The 6,797-nt window shown below is 45.1% G+C and overlaps 1 pseudogene; it reads left to right on the forward strand.

Moving 5' to 3' along the window:
* Positions 1-1,769: 1,769 nt before the first annotated feature.
* Positions 1,770-2,299, forward strand: LOC100953760 (annotated as a pseudogene).
* The last annotated feature ends 4,498 nt before the right edge of the window (positions 2,300-6,797 follow it).

Raw genomic sequence — 6,797 nt, forward strand, 5'->3', positions numbered from 1 at the left:
TTGTTACAGTAATCATAGGAACCTAACATCCTGATGATTTCCCTTAAACTTTTTTTTTTTTTTTGGAAAGGGTGCCATTAAAACCCATTTTAATTAGCCAATTACTAATTTCTCCAATTTCTTATTGACGGACCATAATTAGGATTATAAATAACTTACTTTAAAAGTCTCAAACTAAATATTGCATTGGCAACAGGATTTTGTCCAGAGAGCTGTTCAAGCTCAGTCTGGCTGGTTGGCTGATTCTTAGTCTTTCTGCCTTTCATGGTGACCCTCTTGGGTGATATTAGGATATTATGTATCCAGGCTTCACAAAGGGGCTTCTCTGATCTCTACCAAATTACTAGTTTACCAGCTTACCAGCTTGGTGGTATGCTATTTTCCTGCTTAAGTCATAGCTCCAAATAGTTCAGGCTAAAATCTTAAAGGGGAACAGGAGGTCCCGGGCACTATCGTCATTCTTGGGTTCTTTGGCACTTGGTACAGCCTGGACAGTGTGCTTCCTCAGCCTCCATCCCACCCCTTTTCTCATTAGAGAGGTAGGAACATGAAAAACTACACTTTCAGACTCCTTTGCAGTTAGGCCCCTAGATGTAAGGCAGGTGCCTTCAATTAGATGTAGCTGCATGAGATATAGGAGGTACCATGGTTGGGAGCCTGAGGCAGGTGGATTGCTTGAGCTCAGAAGTTACAGCCTTAGCAAGAGTGAGACCCTGTCTCCACTAAAAATAGGAAAACTGGATGGGCATTGTGTTGGACACCAGTAGTCTCAGTTATTTGGGAGGCTGAGGCAAAAGGATTGCTTTAGCCCAAATCAAGAGTTTGAGGTTGCTCTGAGCTATGACACTGTGGAACTTTACCCAGGGCAGCAGAGTGAGACTCTGTCTCAAGAAAACCAAACACACACACATAAGCACACACAAAACCAACACAATCAACAAAAAAAGAAGGTAGCACGGAGTCAGAGGCCATCATATTGCTCCCTTTTGGCTGTTTCTGCTAGCAAAGCAAGGCCATGGTACGTATTTTCTGGATATTAAGAGATGTGGGGGCAGCAGTAGTGGATTCTTTTTTCAGCTTGCTGATTCCTGGCTCAGGGTGCAGAGGGGCAGCACATGGGTTTTTTTTTTTTTTTTTTTTTTTGAGACAGAGTCTCACTATGTCGCCCTCAGTCAAGTGCTATGGCATCATAGCTCACAGCAACCTCAAACTTTTGGGCTTAAGTGATTCTCTTGCCTCAGTCTCCCAAGTAGAGGAGGTGCCTGCCACAGGCCTGGCTATTTTTTTGTTGTTGTTGTAGTTGTCATTGTTGTATAGCAGGCCTGGGCTAGGTTTGAACTCGCCAGCCCCAGTGTATGTGGCTGGCACCCTAACCACTGAACTACGGGCACTAAGCCATGGCTCATGGATTCTTGATCCCAGCAGTTCACATGGAGGCCTCCCAGGTTGTCTGACTCCTAGTGGATTCGCTCTGTCGTGTTTTAGGCACTGCTGCTGGTGGCCCAGCCAATGCCAGCTCCTCTTGCCTTTCTAGGAATGTAGTAGGCTCCAATTCCCTGCATTAATTATCCCTTCTTGCTCAAATACCTCAAGTGCATTTTGTTTGTTGCACCGAACTGTGACCTCTGCGTGGAAAACATGTGTTATTGATACTCTGCATCTCTGCAGCATTTGCAGCTTGTTTGATACCATTATATTAGTTAATATAATAAATGGATATTATTTTAACCAGCTTACAGATAAGGAATCAGAATCAGAGAGCTTTAAAAATGTGCTTGCCCAAAGGAAAGACGGATTCAGACAAGTTTGATGAAGCTTACTCTTATCCATCATAGCTTTGGAAAGGAAGGCAAGAGGACAGACTCTACACCTTTTAGTTGCTTGAAGATTATTTTAACCAGTCCACCAGGACCAGGGGATTATCATGGGTGCCCATTCCATCACAGTGACCCAGAGCTGTTGAAGCAGAAGTTGCAGCCATACAAGATCTCTCCTGAGAGGATAAGCCAGATTTTGGATTTAGCAAAGGGTACACGTTACCAGGTAGCCTGTCAGAGATGCTTCGAGATGACAACGTGGATGATTGTGGCTTTTCTTGGAATCACCCTAATCAGTTCATTGGTGCAAGTCAACATATTCTAAATGGAGGCAAAGACATCAAGAAGGAAGCTGCCTAGCCGGATACTCCTCATTACAAAGCAAACATCCAGGTCACCAAGGATACCGCATCTGCTCTGGCTGCTTTAAATTCCTCCCTGGGAATGGATATGAGGGACTAGAAGATTTCTTTAGTGAATGATTCTTGGGCAGGTTAGAGACCCCTTTCCTCTGTAGCTTTCATTTCTTATATCTGACATTCTGCCTTTTTCTCTTTTAACTTTATTGACCTTCTCCCTTCATCCCACCCCAGTCCATCCACAGGTACACACGCTCATTAAGAGGGGACACTTGGGTGGCCCCTGGAGCTCGGTGGGTAGGGCACTGACCACATACACCAAGGCTGGTGGGTTTGAACCCGGCCTGGGCCAGCTAAAACAACAATGACAACTGCAACAACAACAACAACCAAAGGAGGGTCACTTGCAGGTAAAAACACAAACCCCTACCATGTTCTGCTTTGACAGTAGGGAGGAAGAAGAGTTTCTGTGAAAATCTGTCACTGAGTGATGTCATTTAAATTCTGTTCTAGGAGGTAAAAACATCTTCTGGACTGATTAAAGTCCACAAGTAAAGCTAAAAGCAACTTTTATTTTAACCCTTATTACTTTTTCAGCTTGACATTATCATTTGGCCTTTTTTGTAAATAAATATTAAAATGTACATAATGGTGCATGAAAAAAATGCTTTCACGAATTCACGCTAATAATTAAGTGGCAGAGATAGAACTAAAGTATTTCTGTTTCCAAGTTCCTTTTTCTTCCTATTTCCTCACCTGACATGTTCCTGTGGTATCAAGATCAAGTTCACAGCTCCTCTTCAGGCATTAGTACTGGACGAAGATGGCTCTACAGAGATTTTGTTCATTTCCGTGTCTCACTCCAGAGTGGACAGAACTCTAATACCCCCTCCACAGTCCCCACTTCCCGTGAGTTACACTCTAATATAACTCCCTTCCCTTGAATGTGGATGGGACCTGTGACTTATGTCTAACCAATACAAAATTATGGCAAAGTGATGGTGTGCCATTCCTGTGACTAAGTTACATTCGGTGAGACTCCGTCATAGCAGACTGAAGGACACAGTCTCCCTGGTTGGCTTTGTAGAAGTGAACTGCCTCATCATGAGAGGGTGACATGGTGAAGAACTGAGAGTGACTCGTAGGAGCTAAGAGTAGCCCCTGGCTGGTAGTCAGAAAGGACGTGGGGACCTCAGTCCTACAGTCACAAAGAACAGAATTCTGCCAACAAGCACATAAGTTTGAAGAGGACCCCGAGTGCCTTCATTTGCATGAAGGCCAGCCTTGGCTGATACCTTGATTTCAGCTTGGTGAGACCCTAGGCAGGGGACCAAGTAAGTCATGTCCAGATGCCCATGGAAACAGTGAAATAGTAAAGGTGTGTTATCTTATGCTGCCAAGTGTGTGGTTATTTGTTGCACAGCAACAGAAAACCAATATGCACCCAAGCCTCTCTCCAGGTGACATTCCAACAGGGGAGGGGGAGGGAACAGGGCTGAGCAGGAGGGGCGATGAGGTAGTCTGCCCTGTTGATAATCGGAGTGAGCACGTAACAAAAGGGGTCCTCCCCTTTGAGGATCCTGTCTATTTCACAGGTTGCTTTCATACTTCTTCTTCTTCTTCTTCTTTTTTTTGTAGAGACAGAGTCTCACTTTATTGCCCTTGGTAGAGTGTCGTGGCGTCACACAGCTCACAACAACCTCCAACTCCTGGGCTTAGACGATTCTCTTGCCTCAGCCTCTCGAGTAGCTGGGACCACAGGTGCCCGCCACAACGCCTGGCTATTTTGTTGTTGTTGCAGTTTGGCTGGGGCCAGGTTTGAACCTGCCACCCTTGATATATGGGGCCGGTGCCCTACCCACTGGGCCACAGGTGCTGCCCCACAGTGCTTCTTTTAATGTCTATTCATTGTAGTCTTAACCATCAAGTCAACCTACTACCTTAGAAGAATGGCTGGAAAGGTACGAGTTCTAGAAGATGTGTCAAGAGTAGCAGTGACTTCCCCGCGTCTCCCTGTCCTGTGCTTCAGCCTGCACACTGTGTCCACCCGCTGCCCCCAGCACCGCACACAGACAGAAGTTGGCCATGCACGTCCTTCTGTCAGAGGAAGTCCTTCCCCACAGCTCTGCCTCCCAGGCTCCCTGGTGGCCGCTGACACTCAGGGTCTTCAGCCTTCTTGTGCGGCTAGGTCACTGTTTTAACTTGGTTTACATCTCATATATTTAAAAAGAATACAGCCTCTGAATTTTCTATTTCTGACCTCCAAGAGTCCCATCCAGCTGCATAGTTTTATCATTTCGTGATAATCTTAGTCTATTGCTGTTTAAACAATCTGTCTTTAGGAAATAGCTGATTTTTACATTTCTTCCCCCTCTTCTTGCTCTCCCAGTTAGCACCAGCTTTTGGGAGGGGTAGAGTAGGTTAAATTCCCTGGGAAACACTCTGAGAGGCCAAAATCCCATGCAGGAGGTTTATCAGAAAGTGTTCCCGGGGGTACCTGCCCTCCTCTCTTTCCCCACCTGTTAGGGGGAGGGAAAACTTGGCCTGCAGTTTGGGGAGAAAGTTCAGCTCACAGGGAGTATATTAGAAAGACTTTCATGTCACAAATTCCATCTATGTTCTCCAATTCAGCTCTACCAATACAACTGATTTTTAAAAGGCTCTGTTTTGTGGGTGGCACCTGTGGCTCAAGGGGTAGGGCGCCAGCCCCATATACTGGAGGTGGTGGGTTCAAACCTGATTCTGGCCAAAAACTGCAAAAACAAAACAAAAACCGGCTCTGTTTCACTTTTGTGTCTTATTTCTAGTAGTTCTAAATTCAGAAGAAGACAGAGGTGTTATTTATTGGTCTTCTGAAAATTCAGCCAGATGGTGAAGGGGAAGATGATGATGGTGATAACAATCACAGTGATGGTTTTAACCTCATTTAAAGCTCAAAAGAGGTTATTCAAGAGTGCCAGTTAGGAGCCACTGGTGCATCCCAATCCCAGGCTTTCTCTGTGGCTTCAGTTTGGCAGCTCTTAGTATCCTTTAAAAATTCATTTTCATGAGTACCTTGAGGATACACAGCCAACAGTGAAATCTTACCTGCACTCCTGTACGCATCTGTGTGGTCTGGGAAGTCCCAAGTCACTGCGTGTCAGCACCATGGAGTTCCATGCACATGTCCTGGGTGGAGGTCCCCCAAAGTGAAAGGAAGACTTGGAAATGTGAGCAAATCTGAGGAGGTGTAAACCACAGCATTGTGGCTGGGAATGCATTTAGTGGAGACGTTGGAAGCGGTTGGATTTGAACCAGTTACCTTCACTTCTACTCACCTCGGCTGCTCAGCAGTCAGGTCTGCTGAAAGAACACAGCAGTAGGAATCCCATGCTGTGGGTACCGGTCTAAGCTTTGCCATGGACAGAAGGAAACTCTGCACAAGGACAGCTCAGCCCTGGCGTCAGCCTGCCTAGTGTGTGCGGTGGCCAGCAGCCTGGCTCGCCTGCAGCAGGGATCTTATCTCTCTAAATGGCTTTCCTTCATCTGTAATGTGGGGATAATTACAGCATTTGCATCGTAAGAGAGTTGGGAGAACAAGATGAGATAAGCCATGAAAAGTGTTTAGCACAATATCCGGCCCACTGCAAATATCCACACGTGTTCTTGTTAGATGAGGAAGTAGAAGATGATTTAAACTCTTCGGACTTAATTATTCAATGGGAATAGCAATAAGCATAATGATAATGCTTGCCCTACAGGTTGTAGGAGAAAATAAGATTAATGAATGAATAGAAATTTTTTAAAAATGCAAATATAGAATATCTTTATTCATAGTGAAATTAATGTTTGTTCCTCAGCCTTTTCTAACAGAGGAGGGGGGTAAATAGGAGGTTTTGTTGCCATGACTGTGACTTATTTGAACAGACCTCTGCACCGACAGGTGGGTGTTACTCGTGTGTCAGTTTGTTCAAGCTTTTTGGGGGGACAGGAAATCTGCTAATGGAGGCGGTATACCCCAGGAGTCAGTGAGCATCATTTTAGGGGGTCTCATTCCAGGGCAGTCAGTAAAAGTGCATTAGTCACTCACATCTCAGTCCACCCTGAGGCTCTACTACTTAGCAAACCGAATGCTAGAAGTGGGTTTTGATGGTGAAAATAGTCACCTATTCCAGATAGGAATGGATTCTGGAGTCTGGTGACTGGTCAAATTAAAGGTATTGAAGATAGGCGGGCTAAAGAGGCCCTACCCTGCTCCCTGGCGTGCAGAGCATATAAGCCTCCAGGAAGCCTGGCTCCTAGATGTTGCTGGGTCAATGTGGAGTGTGGTTACAGCTCCCAACACAGAGACCTCAGACTTCATTGAACTCACATAGCAGGTTGTATGCCTGGTTCCCTGCCTGATTTGCTAAATAAAACATGTGAAATAAATGTCTGTATGTGGCAATATTTGGTCTTGGACTCACTTTTTTCAAAATCTGGCAAGCTATCATGAAGAAGTAGGTTATTCTTGCTCCTCTCAAAACCTTTGGATGGCGCTATTAGCTACCAGTAAGAATCTAACTGTTGTGCACATTGGCTTTAGACGGTTCATGACAATTTTAATGTATAACAATTTTAGGGCAGAGCAAGCAAGTTTATA

Source organism: Otolemur garnettii, unplaced genomic scaffold (assembly GCF_000181295.1).
Source record: "Otolemur garnettii isolate 467f Iridium unplaced genomic scaffold, OtoGar3 scaffold00027, whole genome shotgun sequence".
Taxonomy (NCBI): Eukaryota; Metazoa; Chordata; class Mammalia; order Primates; family Galagidae; genus Otolemur; species Otolemur garnettii.